The sequence below is a fragment of the Pinus tabuliformis genome, chromosome 9 (assembly GCF_031772625.1).
Source record: "Pinus tabuliformis cultivar Carrire ecotype Pingquan chromosome 9, CPIR1, whole genome shotgun sequence".
Classification (NCBI taxonomy): domain Eukaryota; kingdom Viridiplantae; phylum Streptophyta; class Pinopsida; order Pinales; family Pinaceae; genus Pinus; species Pinus tabuliformis.
Genome location: NC_142307.1, coordinates 1,529,190,326 through 1,529,210,274, shown reverse-complemented (window position 1 = coordinate 1,529,210,274; position 19,949 = coordinate 1,529,190,326). Strand labels below are relative to the sequence as shown.

The 19,949-nt window shown below is 39.3% G+C and overlaps 1 pseudogene; it reads left to right on the top strand.

Annotated features, from left to right (window-relative positions):
- Positions 1-19,949, top strand: part of LOC149154425 (putative beta-D-xylosidase 6) — a 76,289-nt pseudogene that overhangs the window by 22,677 nt on the left and 33,663 nt on the right.

Genomic DNA, 19,949 nt, shown 5'->3' with positions numbered 1-19,949 from the left:
TGAGGACAGTTTGGACATGGCGAATGGGGAAGAACTTGATTCATGAGACAATCTGTGCATTCATTATCACTCAAGAGGATTTCTGGTGTGATGAGAGGACAAATTTGCAACATCAAATTCACAAGAAGACCCAGTAGATGGCCATTAAGGGATAAATTCGATAAGTATGATTCCTTCGGGAAAAGATAGTCTTTGGAATGATCAACTTCGCAATTCTATGACTCTATGAGAGATGCAAATTCCCAAACCTATTTTTCTGCGAGAGATTTTCATGAAGATGAATGAACTGTAACAGATTCTTGAATTCGATTAGAAGTAAAATCTTGAAAATTTGAAAGGTCGCACCTGGAATACCAAAATTTTTTCACAAGGAAATTTGCATTGAGTGAAACCATTAGGAGAAACTGATTGTGTGATATAAACTAGATTTGACATAGTTCGGGAGGCTTACCAGAGTCGTGAGAACCTGACATAATCATTAATGGTAGTTGAAGTTCCTCGACTCCTTGGCAGGTCCCAAAACTTCCCAAGATTGTAGAATCACATTTTGAAGCTTGAACTAGATCATGAATGGTTTGAGGATAGCTTTTATTGCTTGTTTCAGTAAGACCACTACTCATAGGATAACAACCATATTTGTCACAAATTTTACCATAATTTTCAACTTCAACAACTAGATTTCTCATGTCGGAAGACTCTTCTAATTGCAAATTCAAAGATAAATGATTCAGTGAGATCTCATGAGCAATATGATTTGAAGAGTTGTCCTTGTGCAAGAGGAGATATGATGAGGGGTGGGAAGGGTTCTCTATGATTTGACTATTTTCAATTTCATCATGGACAACTTCACTGCCTTATGTCCATTGAGGGGGATAACTCATTAGATGAAGAAACAAAAGAGGATGGATTATCTCTGTCGCAAGTAGATGCGTTAAAAATGGTAGGACACAAGGGATAGTAATGTGAAGAGGAAGTTTTGATATGAACATATTCTTTGACTGAACCATATTCTAGATCTAAATTAAAATCTTCATGAGAAACAGAAATATCACGTGATGTGCTTGGGAATTTGTCATGACATACAACAATAGAGTCATTGTCATTAGAATGATTACTGCCCAAGGCTAGAGGTTGATTGAAAGAATTTATTGCATTGGATTGTCTACCAATATTAGTAGATTAAGAATCATCCAAGAGTGGAAACTCATTATTTTGACATGGAAGATTCTGAAAAAGAGAGGAAATATTGAAAGCATCTTCACATTTCTGCTACTCTACGTGTGTAATGTGACTACTTTGTACTTGATCACAATTTGAGCCAACGACTTGAGAATAAAGAGAATGTGAAGAAATAGCTAGTGGAGCAAATTGATCAAGTGGGTCATGGTACAAAGAGTCAGGATATGTAGATGATAGAGGATAATAGAAATATGGATTAGCTTTGAGACTAGAGTTGTGAATGGTGACACCATCTTACAGAATGGAGGAGTGAGTCTCCATTGTAGGCTTCATGAGCCGTTATGGAATTTCATTCATTGAATCTGAATCATGCAAAGTGGAAGAAGAATGAGAAGATGGATTAGAGATTTGATTTGTATATTTCCCAGTTTTACAACCACCGCAAGGAGGCACCTGCATCAGAACTAAAAGGGGAGGAGGACAAAAAAAGGGGTCAGTAAGCTCCTCCTATGAAATTTGAGGTGTCTCATGATTCACAAGAGTTGGGGGAGCAAACAAATCAGGGGGTTTAGGTTCGCCATACGAAGAGACAAGAACCAAGCGCTCAAACTCATATTTCAAGAAATATTAGTTCATATTTTTTTCAGGAATTTCATAACAAAGGTGAAGGAATAGATTAGAAAAATACTTAACTAATTCATTAGGATTCATTCTTAAAAGATTGATTCTTCCACAAACATCTTGGCAGTTATACTTATCGAAGGCTTTATGAAGCTTCTTGGAAAGCTCGTTGAGTGAATGGGTAATGTGTGACACCATTGATTAACACAAACTTTGAATGTGTGGGTGAGTAATCTAGCCATGACATATTTGCAACATATTCTGTTCGAGAGAAAAAGACAGAAAACTTGAAATAGATGTTCATAAAAAGTTGGTTCACCCTCACCATTGAACTTAAACTTGGCCAGGTTATGAATAAATTCCCCAGGGATGGTACAATTAATCTCTTTAGAAAAACATCTCAGGGTTATGACTTGGGGAAGAGCCATTTCAAATAAGAGATTCAAACTAGACTCAATGGTCATAGCCTATCATATGAACCTCATTTTAGCACCATTTTGTTGACGGTTCTTGAAATTCGTCAACCAAGGGGGTCTCCTTGATGTGAAGTTCCAATTAGACCTCACATCGTTTGGTGTAGAAGCCCCATCCAGAATGTCAGCCCGGTTGCCATATATCTCAAAGATATGCCTTGGCTCTAACTGTCATCACAGGAGAGTGATGTAATGGTGTCTTCGAAAAGCAAGGGAGATGTTCTTGGTGAGTGTGCAGTTGCAACTATGTTAAGTTTCCTCTACTACAAAAGGGGGGAGAAAATTGAGTCTCTAAGTCAAACACATGAACTGAAAGGCTCTGTTTAACATCCAGCAGTATAGTCCACAATGGATGTGACTGTTTTTACGGCCAACAAATAAGGAAATATCTATCTAGTATCCCAAGGAATAGTCCACAAGGATGGGACAACAATAACAAAAATTACAACATATTCTCAATAAGATAAGCACTAAAATAACCAAAATAGTTCATCTATATTAGTACATGTGAGAGTAAACATGGAATACAAACATCCACATAATAGTATTACAAAAATTCATAGTCCATGCATAAAGAACGTGCTGGCCTTAAAAGGCTTCTATTATTAAGAAAAAGTTCCAAGACACATGTTTACAATGTACATCGCTAGCCCCAATAGTGGGACATTGGAGCCACTCCTTTCTCCTCAAAGAACTAGCTGATCCTTGAGGGAGGAGCCAAGGTGAAAAGTCTAATGCTTGTACAATGAGGGGGTATATATAGCCAAGGGATGATGCTTCCCCCTTGTGACTCTTTGGCTACCCTCATGACTATTCAAATTCCTATGACTCTTCAACTTACATGACTCTTCATATTCATGTGTGTCCTTTCGACTTCCACTTTACAATACATTTGGATACAATACAGATGCTCCACAATAGTTATGTGGCATATGACTACTCATGACATGACATGATATGACACTACTGACATGAAATTATTGATGCTATATCAATGTTAGGTCATTGTTGCTACTGAGTGCTACATGTCTTCTTGGATATTCTTTTTCTTCTCCTCCGCATGGCTTGGTAATGCAGACTCTTCAATGATCTTAAGTCTTGGATGGTAGTTGCAAAATTGTGTCCCTTTGCTTCCCCTTAATAGATCCACTTGTGAGTTCAGCTGTAAGAGAGTCTTTATGCATGCTTCCCTCCTCCTTTTACTTCTTCATCATCTTGCCATGACTTTATAGTGTACTTGTTCTTGCAATTCACTCATGACAGGACAACATCAATCTGAAAACCCCCTAGTTTAAGATGATGCATTATTATCCATGAACTGAGCCCGGGAAAAGTCACAGGCTAGGAGAAAAGTCTCAGTGGCTGCGCATTGCACAGTTCCAATAGACAGGGGAAGACCTTGATCACTGAGACTACGCAGTGTGTAGCTTAGGTCAGATAGAGGGAAATTTTTGTGAAGTCCTCACTCAGGAAAAAATTTACTCAATGGCCACCGAGGGAAAAATTTGCACAGTGGCCACTAAGGGAAAATTTTGCGCAGTACCCACTGAGGAAAAATTTTTCATAGTGGCCATTGAGGGAAAATTTTGTGCAGTGCCCATTGAGTAAAAATTTGTGTAGTTTCCATTGAAGGAAAATTTTGCGCAGTGGCCACTGAGGGAAAAATTTGCGTAGTGGCCACTGAGGGAAAATTTTGCGCAGTGTCCACATAGGGAAATATTTGTGTAGTGCCCATTGGGAGGAAAAACTACACAATTTTAGGAAGCAAGGGGGGCTGGGCAGCAGAGAGGCGTGAAGGGAAGATCTACATAGTTTCTTAAGGAAGTGAACTTCGACTGAGGGAAGGGCATTGGAGGAAGCATCTACACACTTTTTAGGCCAAGGGAGGTTGGAATTTCTACACATTGTGCAGTGCCAAAGGGTAAGGGAATATCTTGAGGGTTGAAGGTATGGAATGCATAGTTCAAGGTAGACTGGGAGGCACAATTGCGCAATTATGGAGGTTAAGGGAAGTTGTTGGACTCTGGAATTGCGCAGAAAAACAACCTTGGAGGAAAGTAAATGTACACTATGTAGTTCCATGTAGTAGGGTTACATTCAAGAGGGCTGAGATTGCACAGTGCACAACTCAGTCAGGGCCCGGTGAAGCTAAGTTTGGGACACCTATAATTCGTTGACACTACTTCGCACACACTCTTATTCGTTCATTTCCATGCATTTTGATCTAGTTCGCCCTTGTGATTCCTTGGAACTCCCTAACACTCCTTAGTATGCATTGAAATTGTTTGGCATGTGTTAGCACACCTTTTCATTCCTTGGCATGCCCTAATACTCCTTAGTTATCATGACCACACAACTACCCTTGCTTTTTTTGGGACTTGGGAACCCAACCAATTCCTTCCTCGACTACAACAACTTGACCAAGTTACAGTTACTACAACTATACTATGCCTTGTTCACCTAAGAACTAACTATAACTCATCTTAGACTACTCATGTATAATTTCAACTTATCCCACTTAACAAGTTACAAGTTTCCAAGTCAAGGCTCACGTCCAACTGTGGCCATAAAACAACTAAGAACCATAGTTTACATCTTGACATGCCATAACACCTTGCATGTATAACAATCCCTTGGAACTATGTGGCATGTGTTAACACTCCTTGCATTCCTTGGCATGCTTTGGCACTCCCTATCACACCCTACCACTCCCTGACATGCCCTGACAAGTACAATCCCTCGTCTCCCAAGGTGAAAGAGAAAGGTTTTGTCCTGACGGTGATGACTCCTCTTGTCCTTTCTACAACTATCTCAAATGCCCCTACTATCTTGATGACTCCGGATCCATACCTCACTATGATTGTTTCTATGATCATGATGGGGCTTCCATAGAGCATAGAAATAATCAACCACAACTCCAATTAGCCACTACTCGGCAATGTCGCCCTCAAGTACTCTCTATTCATTTGTTTTTTTATCTTCTATTGTTAGTTGAATTTTTTATTTGGGGAAAGATTGGAATACAACTAAACATGCACTACCTATATATATGTTATTGAAATAAATTGTAAGTTTGTGTGGCTAGGGTCATGTGGTATATATCAACTTCTTCAATGAGTCCTAGAAGTCATATCCCTTGGGTTGGTGACTTCAAGAACACACTGAATCTACTTTCCATTGCAGCTAATAATTGACCATGGTTAGCTTGATAGGAAAAAGGGTATTGTAGGAAAGTCTTATGCATTTTTTATAGAATGATTAGATCCATAGATCAAATGCCATTTGTACATGTTGATGTAGAACTTTGATGGTGATGATAAAAATGTCTTGAAGTCAAAACTTAAAAAGTGTATTGAGCTTAGTTAACCCAATATGGGAGTGCCATCATTTTGCTAAAGTTCATGATTCTAACAAATAAAAGACAACATATGAATATCCAATATGAATGTTGAATCCATAATTTGAAGATGTATATGAATACACCAAGTATGTTCATGAATCTGAAAATAAGATTGCAGAAGTTTGCAATTCTAAATGGATTGTAGGATAGCCATTTTTGAGATTGAATATTGCATTTATAAGTAGTGAAATCATCATAAATTTCCCCAAGAGTGCCAATCTTGTCCATAGTAATCTGCTGAAGCTTCTCATCAATATTGAATGTTATATAATGACGGGATCTCTTTCTCTTCACCTCCAAAATGTGCTATTGCTCAATTTTTATAGTTCAGTTTCAATTCGTATGTTGTTTAAGATGAGAATCCTATAAGTAAATCATAATGGAGGAGCATATATGAAGAATTTGTTGTAGAGATGCTAGAATGTTTCTACAATGAATAACTATTGGTTTGTTATTATAGTGGTGAAATATGAATTGAACCAATATTCTTTTACGCCCAGTGTTAATGGTAGATATGTCTTAGTTGGAATTATGAGTTTTCAACATGGAGGACATAATGATGTTGTAGACTTAATAGAGAATTTTTGGAATTTCATCCAAAAGCATGGTAATGACATTACTTGTGGTAGCAATGGAGATTGGTTGGAGATGGAAAAACAAGGTACATATTTTATTATATGGAATCAAAACCAAGACCATGTGGAAAGATGAATCACATCTTATATTTCGAGGAAGTCTAACATGTTGTGTGTAGATTATGTATATTGTTCATTGATGTTTTTGAGCTTGATCTTAGCTAGAGTTGGTACTTGGGAGGAGTATTGTAATAACATGCGACATTATAAAAGCTTGTACTTATTGCCTGCATGATATGGACCATGTAAATTGTATTTAACCATATTTATCTATGTATTATGTAAAGGGCATATCATTGTATGACTCTTGTAAGAGGGCATACCGATTATCTAGGTGTCACTAGTGATAGAGATAACTTGTTTAATATAGAGCAAAACCTCCGATAGAGTATGGGCCATGTGTCAGTTGAATTCTCTATGAGTGGATTATGTTGATTATAAGATCTATGGGGCGTGATAGGTCTAAAATCCTGAAGTTTCCTATGCATTTAGGTGGAGTTCATTGAGAATATGAATGAACCATGTACTCAAAGGAGTTCTTAGTGGGTTAGTAGTTGCAATATTTAGGTACCCATGTATTTTGGTGGATTCCCACTCCCTTATGTGGATGCTAACAATTTAGTAATGTCTACATGATCGAGGAATGAGACGAAAATGTCGAGTTAGATCATATATATACTTTATTGATCAAGAGTGTCTATGATGCATTGAGTCAATGGAAGCAGATGATGAAGACTTACCTAACAAATATAAAGACATGTCCAACTTACTAAGGGTGAAAGTTGGGATTATTAACTCCTACCTATTATATAGAATATTATGTGATGCTTATGATCATACACAAAAGGCTTGTGGTTTGTTAATGTATTGATCATTGTGATGTCGAGTTGGTCTCAACATATGTATTCTTCTAATGTGTTTTTAATAGGTTGTTGGATCATGGCTTGATGAAAGATTTTGGTCAACAATTTTTTTTTAGTTAGTGCATAATTGAAATTTCCTCAACAAGTTTTTAATCTATGAAGATAACACATCTATCTCAAAACAAACTCTTATTTATTTATATATGTACTATTACATTGTTAAATAAATTGAACACACACAATTTTGGTGTATAAAATATGTTCACTCTTTTATTATTTAGATTAAAATTTCAAATATTAAAGTTTTTATTTTTATTTTTTAAATATATATAAAGTAAAAAAAGACAAATTAATCTTACATGAATTGCATTATATCACATGCATCCATAGGTTATTCATCCATAGTACCTATGCAAACCCATGAAAAGAGAACTCTATGGTTAGGTATATCATGATCTAGACAATTTTCCTCTGCTCAAACAAGCCATGTTGGGAGAAATAAGTGGGAAACAATTAGGGTAGGCCCACAATCCACATGGATCCATATGTTTATCGAGCGGGTTCACTTTAACATATTGATGCCACTTTTAGAGATGGTGTACCAACTACCCTCTATAGAATAGAGATTAAAAATTTAACCACCCATAGGTTTTTTATTGTTTTATCTAGATGGGAAAAGAGAAAAATGTCATGCATGAAAAATAGTATGTAGGTCTCTCCGCTATGAAGGAGACATGTGTGGACAAAAAGTAGCAGAAGAAAACACAAGTGCAGGTGATATATGGGTGTAGGTGATATATGGTTGCTGCTAATGGTGCAAAGGCCAAGAGTAGAGGTGATATATGCATTATTTTCACCTACAATATCTCCTCCCTCTACTCTTATCAACTTTCATTTGCACCTTTTGATCTAATTGCTAGTTTTGATAGGTTAAAATATTATACAGATAAACGATATAACAACTATTTTGAAATATTTTGACATTTGGAGGAATTTTTTTTATATCCCATTAAAAAAGAAAAACACCCCTTTATCCTAACTTTTTAATTAACTATCTCAATTTTTTTTAAACCTTTACATCTTTGGTCCAATTCAAAATTCATGGCGGTAGACATTTTATTTAAAATCCTTTGTTTATGCGGTTATAGTTTTGATCTACCCAACTTTTACGAAACTTTCAAACCCTTTATTTATGCGGTTATAGTTTTGAGAAATTAGTGTATCAAGTTTCCCATTGCCAAAAGACCTGTGGTGCTTGTCATCCTCTCTAGCGGGCCAGTGGATGTTTCGTTTGCAGTAAATGATCCTAAAATCTCTAGCATTATTCTGGTAGGCTACCTTGGTCAGGCTGGTGGTCAGGCATAGTAGCTTCTATCCTGTGTGTACTAAAAAACAATAGGGATGCTCGGGAATTGATCAAGAAGGATGCTGTAAAAGGTGAAAGGAGGGAGTCCTCCATGGATCTCCAATCGGGAATATCCAAGCTCTGTGGCTAGTCAGTGCTCCTTGGAATTGAAAGAATTAGTGGATTGTATCATCTTCACTTTAGTTCAGGCTATGACGACTCCCCTTCCTCTTACAACTACACCAGTAAGAAAGGCTAGTGCTGGTAGGCATGCAGCCATGTCCATGTAAGGGCTCTTTCTCTCTAGATGGAAGACTTGCTTGAGTGAGGCATGCTAACACAAGGGGGCTTTCATCGATATAAACTGCTGCATCAACGAGTTACTCTACTATTGGATGATATAGGCACTTTATTCGGTACCCCATTTTTCTTCCCAACTCAATCTAGCCCTTCCCTAAAGACCCTTCCTTTATTTTGCGTCTGATCAGAAAATATGAATCAACGTATATAACAAGATGTTGTAAATTGTTCTTGGTGTTGTGATGTGATAACTGTGGACTTGAGTTTCATTGCTGAGATCTACTAAGATCTGTTGGGAGCAACTAGTGTTACAACTTTGCAGAGATTATTTTTGGTGACTACAATCCAAGCATTTTATCATCCCATCCATTTATTTTTGTTTCAAAGTATACTATTAGGATTTTATACTTCAACACTATTGCTTTTCCCATCATTCACATTGTTCATCTATTATTTTATATTATATATTTGGTTTGATAAGTGAAATTGTTTATGAAATACATCATCATACATAAATAGAGGAGGCCATGGCAACAATGAAAGCATTTGGTTTTCATTTCTATCAGAAAGGTAACTCTCCAAAGGGTATCTAAGTTCTTAAATTTAGTCCTCCCCATTTTTTGCAGTTTTAATTAGAGTGGTTTGCTGATCTGTGTGCTAAGGGATGTTATTTTTACAAAACAATGCTACACGTAGTCATAGGATCCTACCAGTGGAAATTAGGGTTCTCTTAAAAATAGGGGCAACATATTATTTTTGGAAACCCATCTATTCGCACACGGTATTCCAATTTTCTAAATAGTAGCCATCCCCTTTACCACGAGCAATCTAGGTTTTCCATAAAATTTGATGAGACTATAAACTTCTGTTAAATTGTCTAAATTTCTTGGCAAGAAGAGTCGATAAAATTTAAAAACATAGATTTAGGCCCTCATGGGATTTTTTATAGTAGCCATTATACTATTTTTTCCTATGGTCTTACTGGCCAAACCTTGTTCTTTTTCTGAAATTTAAACAAAAAGAGAACCAAAATGCTAGTGACATCCTGCCATGGTTAACAATTGCAACAAAAAATTCTGATCCAATATCCTACAATTGGCATCAAAGAAGAGTAAAGTAACAAAAAATTCTAACCCAATATCCTACAATTGGTATTTCAATTTTCTTGATCATGGACTGCTTCTTCTTGTACTTGGTGCTCTTCTTCAATAGGACCAAGGCCTGACCAAATATTCCAACAAAAAAGGCTAAGCTATTGGTTCCATTTTCCCTCCACATTGACGATGGCCGCACTATTTTTGAAGATGTCATTCGAAGTTATTATGAGTTTTTCCTTAATGTTGGAAAACATCATTCTAGAATCCATCAAATATTTTGGGAGTTAGCAAACAATTATGTCTTGGCCTTTTGGCCATCGAGAGATTGATGCTAGAATTGGAAGGCTCTTGAAGGCTAGAATTTTATCCCTTCTCTCCTTGTCCTTGACCAGTTTCTGGTACCACCTTTCTCCTTGTGGAGTTTCCCCTTTGAATTTCTCCAGTTATAACTCAACTTGGAATTTCTCTAAGATAGGTCGTTTCATGTAGGATTTTCGTTCTTAACATGTTGTTTTCTGCTATTTAGTAGTGCTTATCCAATTTTGTTTTAAAATTCGAGTGTGATTTATTTTACTTAGTTTACAGGGAATGGCAATGATTATACTTCATTTACAAGAAATTGTAGTGATTTTTTTTCTTAGTTTATAGGCAATGTTAGTGATTTTTTTAATGATTTTAAGAATTGTTTAGTTCATGTAAGTAGCAATTGTCGGCTATATTAGAATTTGTTTGGTTTCCTTGTGAATACAATATATGGAGAAGGTGGAATACTCAAACATTTAAAGCGATTAATTTGATATTAATTCTAAATTCAGAGTCAAATGCATCTTTTACAACAAAATTATGAGTTGTTGCAGCAATTGAAAGAAGTTTATACTAGGATATTTTAGTGTTATTGCAACAATCTGTAAGAAAATATCTAGAAAAATTGTTTGAATAATAACTATTTTCTATATCTCTAATGTCCTTGAAATCCAGGGACACCTCATGACTGCACATCTCCTTGTTGGCATGTTGATTTTTTTTAATCAGTTTATTTTGTTGATTATTTTTTAGTTCCAAAGATGAGTAAAGAAAAAACTAGTTTAAAAATGAATTATACTACCAATGGTAATATGGAACTGTTGTAGAGGCTACAACCACCCTCCAAAATTTTGCCTTAGCTTCCATTTGGAGCCTCCCTAATAACCATCCTCAGCAGTATGTCTTGCATTGTCCAGGTACATATGCTTCAGTCAAGTTTCAGTGGCTTATCATCTTGTGTTTGTCAGCTTGTTTGCCTCCCACCCACACGTTGACATTCCAGAACTTGGTCATTTTCTGGCTGCTATGCTCACTTGGAAAATTGTGCAAATCTAGAGGGGACCCAAACTTCCTCTCAAAAATTGTGCAATCCATCTAGGCTGCATATTGCTCTCCAGAAATGCGCAGAACAGTCAGGAAACCTTCCCCTTGGAAATTGCACAGAGAAGCCCATCACTGGGCTTGCTCTCAAAAATTGCGCAATTTTGGCTGACAGCCAGGGCTTCAGTGCATAAATTGCGCAGAGCCTGAGGGACAACCAGACTTTCTCAGCCCAGAAACTACACAAAAGTCACTTCAAGGCTTGCAGTCCATTCCATGTGCTCCCAAGTTGACTAGTTCCCTCCAAAACTAAGAAATCTTGATTTGCATGCATGGGCTATTTTTTCCGAAAAAGCAAAAAGAAAAAAAAAGTAAAAAGCATCCCTAGATTTTAGAGATCCATTTTTAGTAGCTAGAGGTTACATGTAAAAGTCATTTTAGAAAACTCCCGCCAAGTGTCGTTTTTCCTATATTTGTGGCATGCGCGTCATAAACCTCAATCTTATCAAAACCATTTATTTGATGCTTTAGATCTCATTCCTCACATCGATCATGGAGCTCTAACATCCCACATCGCATCTCGGAGTATTCGGCACACTCAGATCAAATTTTTCTGGGTAAGTTCACTTTTCATATATTTTGCTGCTTTTCTGTCGCTTTTTGTATTTCGGTTTGTGTGAGTGTTGTTTGCTTGGTTTCATTGAATGCTTATTGTTGTTTTAATTCATATTAGCTTGTAGAGGCACTGTTTCAAGTTTTTCATTGCATCTCACTGTTGTCACATGCATGACATTGTTTTTGCACTAACGGTCACCGTTGCGGCGACCTGCTTCACACACTTTCTTGTTTCCCATTTCTGAATCTTGCATTCCCAGTTTGCATGCATGATCATTCAATCTTGTCTGCACTCAACTTCACCATGGATTCAACCTTTACATGTCTTCAGTCGCTAGTTGGCGGTTTGCGTTGCCTTGGCCCAGACCTTGCCTTGCCCAGCTTCCACTACGCATTTCTGCGAGTGAAGGCTCGGCCTTCCTACTAGAAATTTTTCAGAGTTGGCACAACACTACCCTCCTGACTTGCTCTGTGCAATTCTAAGAGGCAATGCCCTACTAGCCCCCAAAATTGCATAGATGCAATTTTTTGGGTTAACCTCCTCAGCAGGCCAAGATGGACTGTGCATTACATAGTTTCAACAGCCAGTCAACTTGCTGATAGTCTGGACTGTGTTTTCCACAATTTTGGCTGTCAGTATCCCAACCCCCCGATGAAAATTGCACAATATTTCTAGTCAGTCACCCAGGTGTGTTGCATGCTAGTCCTCAAGTTTCTTTTGGTTTTCAACTGATATCTTGCTTTCCATGAGTGTTTATCTATCTCCAGGTATCACATGTGTTCGTCCGTTTCTCAGTAGTACATGTACAATGGCTTCCAAGAGAGCAGGGTCAAAGGACACCGTCAAGAGCGCAACTGGAGATGAAATTGAGCAAGTTTCTATGAGCTTGCCTATCTATGAAGACACTAGGTTGTTCATAGACAAGGATATCAAGATGAAATGGCAGGACATCAATGACACATTTTTAGATAGATTTGAGGAAAATATAAAGACTGTAGGGTCTATGTCAACATACACAAGTCTGGACTGTATTGGATTGCATGCAAGTATCCGACATTCCCATCCGCGGAAATAATCCACTGGACTGTCTCACATACTGATCCAGAGACAATGGTGTTGAGCAATGTCAGTGGAAAACAAATTGCTACCTTCAGGGCAAAGGACTATTAGAAGATGTATCACTTGCTGCAGTCGGTTATCACGATGGATAAACCCTTCACCAGACCTAACAATAATGCAAAATCAAGAGACATATTGAAGAGCTAGGTGAAAGAGCCATCCAAGTTCAGGACAACATCCAACCAGGTTTACAAGACAAGGATATTGCGGAAGGCATATCAACTCTTGGTCATCTTCGCATGCCGCTTATACAACCAAGAGAGCACAAAGACCTTCCTGCAAATTTGGGTGATTGTGTTTGATCAACTGGCAAGCAGAGGAATAGCTTTCAACTGGTTTGACATGTTGGCTCTCAGGTTGAAGGAACAAGTAGAAGAATCTCGGCATCTTCCCAAGGGGCAGCAAGCGAAGCTATACATGTCTTCTTACGTACTTGATGCAGTCTATGCTCATTAGCAATTCCCAGGCTTGGGTTGGGCATGGACACCTTCAGAAACCTCTGTGCACACTTATTGTAGGTTGTTATTCAAATGCAACTTCCGTGGAGTTATCATACAATTATTATACCACTTCATCACCCCGATATGCAGGATGATCTTTGAGCAAGATCCACCTTGCATGTCGTAGGTAGCGATGGAGGCATTGATCGACATAGCAGATTGGTATGCCTCACCCCTTGGCACTTTCATCCAGATGTACATCGCAGAGAAGGCTCCACATGTTTTACCAACGTTGGCCATGGATAATCTCGTCATGCAAGAAGTGTCATATCACTTCTTAACAGGGTTTTTAGCTAGACGACACAGGAGGAAAAAGGCACCTTGGCCCGCTCTTCCTTTGCGGATTGGGTTGTATGAAATCTAGAATCTAAAGCATGCTGAGGCTGAGATGGAGGAATTCAAGAGATTCACCTTCGGCACCAGAAGTTTCAATCCGTATGACCCTCATTTCTTAGTGAAGGACCACTGTTCAAGAGTGCAACATCCTTTGATCCATGGGGCATGCCATTGGCATGAGGAAGACCCATGGAGATAATGCTATCACTTCTCGAGGCTCAAAGAACCGGTCAACATAGTTGTAGAGTGGTTAGCAAGGTAGAAGGCAACAACATCTCAGAGAGTAGTATCATCATCAGTAGCAGAGGGTAGTAGACTTGCTCATGACAAAGGCAAGAGGAAGGTTATTGATAGTGCAGAGGCAGAGCAAAGTTGAAAGTTCAAAGAAGATCCACTTGTGTTGAGAGCAGCTTTGGAGATTGAGGCTAAGAGGCCACAATGTGACAGAAGGATCATGCAAAGGAAAAGAGAGAAGCAGAAGATGGAGGAAGTAGAAAAGGAGTTGAAGCAACAACTCAAGGAAGATGAGGAGCTGCCAAAAGAGAGAAGGAAGGGCAACAGGGATAGGAACAATAGGAGGCACAACATGCACAGATTGATGAAACTGCACCCATACAGGTTATTAACTTTGGATGTCCATGTATCTCCTATGCAGTTTGAAGAGCGAGTGATCGTGTCCAATGTGCGCAAACATCTAGTTGCATTGGTTGATGCTACCAAAGCATATGCTGAAGCCACTAGCTTGAGTGTTTAATTCTTGATGGCTGAAAATGAGCGCATGACTAAGGAGCTAAAAGCGGCCAAGCAGGGAGGAGAGGAGGTTTCATCATCTGCCATAGCAGAGTTGAGGACGGCGATACTAGATGAAGTAACATCCTTTGAGATAGTCATGCAGAAGTTGTACTTCATATTCGTCACTGTGCATAAGTTAGTTATCCATCTCAACGGTTGGTGTTGGGACGGGGTCCCCAGGGTCAGTTTTGGTGTTAAAAACCCAACTTTTGATGTAATTTTTGTAAGTAATGTAAGTCTCCAGGATTTGTGGATGCGGAGCACGTATATGGTTAGGAGTAAAAGGGGTTTGAGCCCCTTGTTTATGTGAAAATTGAGTCGGTCTTGAGATCCACCCTTGGTCCGTGGACCATGGGATTATATGTAAAAAGATATAAATAGGTGTGTCTTAGAGAGTCTAAGGCATGTCTATGTCTGAGAAAGGAAAACGGGAAAGTAAGAAGCGGGTAGATAGAAGGAGGAAGGCTCCGCAGTTGAGTGCATGGAGGCCTAAAGTATAGTCCACAGCTAAGTGTGCAAACCCCTGTATTTGAGTGCGCAGGGCCGTTTTGAGTCTGTAATACCATACTGAAGATCAATAAAGAATACCGTTGAATAATTATTGTGTTTATCTGTTTACTTCTATTATTTATGTTTGCGATATACGCTGTGATTGAATAATGTCTTTATGGAATAATGATCTATTGAGATGTGATTCTATGGGATAAGTCTTAATAACTATACGGAATGCATGTTAAGTATTTTTGTGAATATTATAATACATTATGTTATGTTAATTAAATACTTAAGTAGATCCGCGCGAGCTCATATCTAGGGTTATTTTCTGATACGCGTAAGTGGATGATTCAACTACTAAGAGTCTATAAAGACCTATCGTAGACCTTCACGAAGGTCTAAAGGCCGGTTAAAGGGAGTTGGAGTGCTGAGCCCTAGGGGCTTATAGATCTGCACGAAGGCAGATCTAGGGCAATAAAAGACATCACACTAGTCTTTGGATGCAGAAACTTGGTTCCAACATCCCCCATACTGCTTCACGTGAGACTTCAGCCTATGCTATGTGGCTTGATGTCGAAAGGGCCAATAGTGTAGGGTTCTGTTTGGCGCAATTAACTCTAAACCTGGGTTAGGACCCACTAAGCCAACAAATGGTTCCGTTGCTAGGACCGGGATCTTCTTAAGGAGATGTTTGATGTCGCATCATTAGAATCCGACCAAGAAGGAAGTGACAAGTGGTTGGATAGAAAAATTCACGAATTCGCGATGCAGGAGAACAAGAATCCGCACCTATCAAAGGAATAGTGGTTGGACAAATATTTGTATATGGAAATATAAGTAATTTTCTTCTACACCTTCCCAATTGAACTATACGAGTGGATAGCTAAGTTGGTACACAGCCAAGGAAGGTGGAAGCTTGACAGTCCAATAGTGTGGACTCTAGAGTTGATACGACGATTAGAAGCCTCTGAAGACAATATTGTGTGTGTTTTTTACCACTGGCTCGATCAGATTATAGGAGGATTTGTTATCGAGTTCGCGGTTGATAGCTCAGTAAGATACAACGAAGCAGAGTGACGCTTCTTCAAGGGACTGTGAGGTAAGTATTTGAGATCTTTGAATACCTGGATTAAGATGCTCTTGTGTGAGAAACAGGTTATGCCATTTCCTTAATGTTTGGAGCTACACAAAGTGGAAAACTCTTTAGAAATCGAGAAAAAACAGGTCCTGACTATAGCCCGTTGATTGGACCTCCTTAGAGCGACGATGAGGGAATGTTACAAGCCTCACCGTAGAGTGTTGTCTAGCTAATAAGACAGGGTTTTCTACTTCACCTCCACCTTCACCTCCATAGCATACACCTTCGCCCACACCTCCGCCATCACCACCATCGTTCAACATGTCAAACTCAATAAAGCTGCCAATTTTCAAGGGTATAGGAAGTGAAGATACAGATCAGTTCTGGTTTGTTGCAAATGTTATGTGGGCCACATAATAGATCACTGATGATAACATAAAGAAGGCGTAGTTAGCTACTGTTCTATAGGATCGTGCACTGACGTGGTATATGAGGTATTGTGCTGATCATCCTATAGAAATGCTAGCATAGAGTAAGGATGCTTTAAACAAAGAGTTTAGTATTCCTAAGTCTGACTCGCATTCAGTGGTTGGATTTAAGGAAATCACGATGAGGGTTGACCAAATGCCTTGGGAGTTGGATCAAAGGTTGAAGTGTGTGTTCCACGAAGCTAATATGCAACTCACAGATGGTTAGCACCGGGAATGGTTCATAGCCTCACTTCTACCCCACCTAAGGATTGCTTTGTCACAACAGAAGATAGGAACTTAGGCAGAAGCCCTAGAAATTGTGATGAGATTGCATGCGACACCTATTCAGGATACAACTTTGGGAGTCCAACAAATTCACTCGTAGTCGTAGAACCTCTGCATGGAATTGTAGAGCTTGAAGAAAGAGAAGGAGACTAAACAAGAGATTCACAAGGAAGTATGGCGTCTAAAATGTAAGAGCCAAGGGCATGATAAATACCATTGTCTGTTATTTGAAAATTATATTATAGGAGGGGGACCACTTCCCCTAAGGCCAGAAGCTCCAGTAGGACCAAGTATGGGGGCCGCGTTATGGTGCACTATTTTTCAAGGGGCTGGAAAACACGTAACTAATAATTGTCACTTGCTTCAAAAGTTCGTTCAGACAACGCAACATTTGTTCTGCAACTTCTACAAATCAGTGGGCCACGATGAACACTACTGTCGCAGCTATGAATTAACAATAGAAAGAACACCTATGTACTGGATGCAAGCAGAAAATTGGCCTCCAAGTCAGGGTGCAAGAGGAGCACGTGGGGGTTATCAAGGAAGAGGACAGGGACAAGGAGGAGGAGGACCTAGTAGAGGTCGTGGACAGGTTATTTGCTATAACTGTGGGACACCAGGGCACTATGCGCGGGAGTGTCAGAATCAGACACACTCATCCTATCAATACTGCAGCCTGTTTGACCACACTATAGAAGAATTCCCTATGTTGATAGCCAAGATGCAGGAGAAAAAGGCACAGCCTAAGAAACCCATGCAAAATTTTCAAATGATGAGAGATGAGCCTTGTGAGGAAGATTTGAAAGTGAATATCGTGCTGAGAAGTGGGATCACCACTGGGGATGATAAGGGAAAACAGCCTGAAGAGGACGGATGGGTCCACAAGGCCCCAGAGAAGGAAGTTGGGTTCAATCTGGAGTGCGCAAAAGAAACATTTATGGAGGCCAAGAAGAGCTTCGCTGAGGCATCCACCTCAAGGAGCCATAACAAAGTACCAGAAACTAGCACGACTACAGAGGTCGATCCTTTGCTTACCACGTTCTTTGAAACCTGCATGAAACTACTGCATGATAGTAAAGTTGTGAAGGGCCTATAGGAGTTAATAAAAAAATTCATTGGCAAAGAAAATTCTCCTGATGGACACTACGTAGTAAGAAAAATTGGCAAACATAAGGCTACAACAGGGTACGAGATGAGGCTCACCGCGCAGATAAGGGATTATGAGATGGACCGAGTCATTTTGTATCTGGGGTCTGACGCGAATGTTTTTCCTAAACAGACATGGAAAGGAGTGGGGAGGCCCGCGCTGAAGTGGTCTCCAATCCAACTTAAAATGGAAAAGCAACAGAAGATCATCCCTTTGGGATGACTACATGGAGTAATAATGGATATAGAAGGTGCGAGCGTGCTGCATGATTTCGAAGTAATATAGATTGTTGATTGCATCAATCCGTACCCCGTGCTCCTTGGAACTAACTGGGACATTGATATGAATGGAGTCATCAACTTGAAGAAGAGGATGATGTTGTTTGAGAGGAAATCACTTTAGGTTGTAGTACCGTTAGACTATGCAGAAGGTCCACACTATATTGAACCAGTCTGTGACTATGAAGATAGTGATGATGACTTGGATCAGATCTACAAAATAACAACGTGAGATCAAGAATGGATTAATCCAACAACTGATTGATGGATTGCATGGGACTAAGAAAGTTCTTGTACCTCAGACTGAGATGAAGAATTGCAGCATTGGTAGAATCGGCTGCATGAAGTATCTACCTTGCGCTGCAACATGATGACTAAATCGTTGCACTCTATATCATCGGAGGTAAGAAATTTACTCTTTTATGATGGTTTAACTGACGTAGATAAGTTTTTGGATGCATTTTAAAGAGAAGTCCCTGAGGATCATCGATTCCAAGCACTGGATTTGATGTTGCGCGCTATGCCCACACAATGGTGGGGTACGCACAAGGACAACTTCGATGAATGACGAGATTATAGAAGGATGATGAGGTTGGGATTTGGTTGTCCTAAAATTCGACTGACTAAGAAATATGATGGGAGAAATGATCCGCACACTCATTTAGCGAAGTGGACTAAAGATTATGGAAAGGAGCCGCAGCTAGAGTGGGTGCACTTATTTTGTCATACCTTGGATACAATTCCTATGAATTAGTATCTGGAAATGAAGCTCTGCCATGGCATTGTGGAGTGGGATATATTAAGGGAAGGATTCTTGATGACCTTCAGTTTTGAAGATGGGTTTGAGAGCATTGATGAAGCTCTGCAGAAGATTAAGGTAGTGATCTTCAAAATCCCACAGGAACCTTTGGAATGGGTTCAACTAGATTGGAGCACCCAGCTGTGCCATGCACTGGAATGCTATAATGTGACTATTGAGGGGGAGGATGAAGATCGAAGAAATATTAATATTCCAGAGGCAGAAGGCCATCGCGAGGTCGAAGGTCCGCAAATAGAGAACCTAGATATCACCATGCCATTGAAAAAAAAGCAAGTGAACATTAGTAGTGAAGCAGAGCCAAAATTTGCGAATATTGGGGATTACTGGGATGATTCCACAGTGGATAAAGTTGTTGAGTTACTCTGCGAGTACCAAGATATTTTTCCTATGAAGTTTTCGGACTTGAAGGGCATCATAGGCGACTTGGATGTGATGAAAATCACTTTGAAACCGGGCGTGAAGCCTATTAAACAGAGGTTGTATCACCTTAATCCCAAATACAAGGAATAGGTTCGCTCGGATTTGGGTAAGATGCTTGAAGCAAGCATCATCGAACCTGTTGAAGAATCTGATTGCATGAGCCCGATGGTGGTTCAGGAGAAGAAATAGAAGGGAGAAATAAGGATTTGTGTAGATTTGAGAAAGCTTAATGATGCCTGTGTCCATGATCCATTCCTGATGCTGTTTATAGATGAAGTATTGGAAAACGTTGGAGGGTAGGAGGCCACTCATTCACTAATGGATTTTCGGGGCACC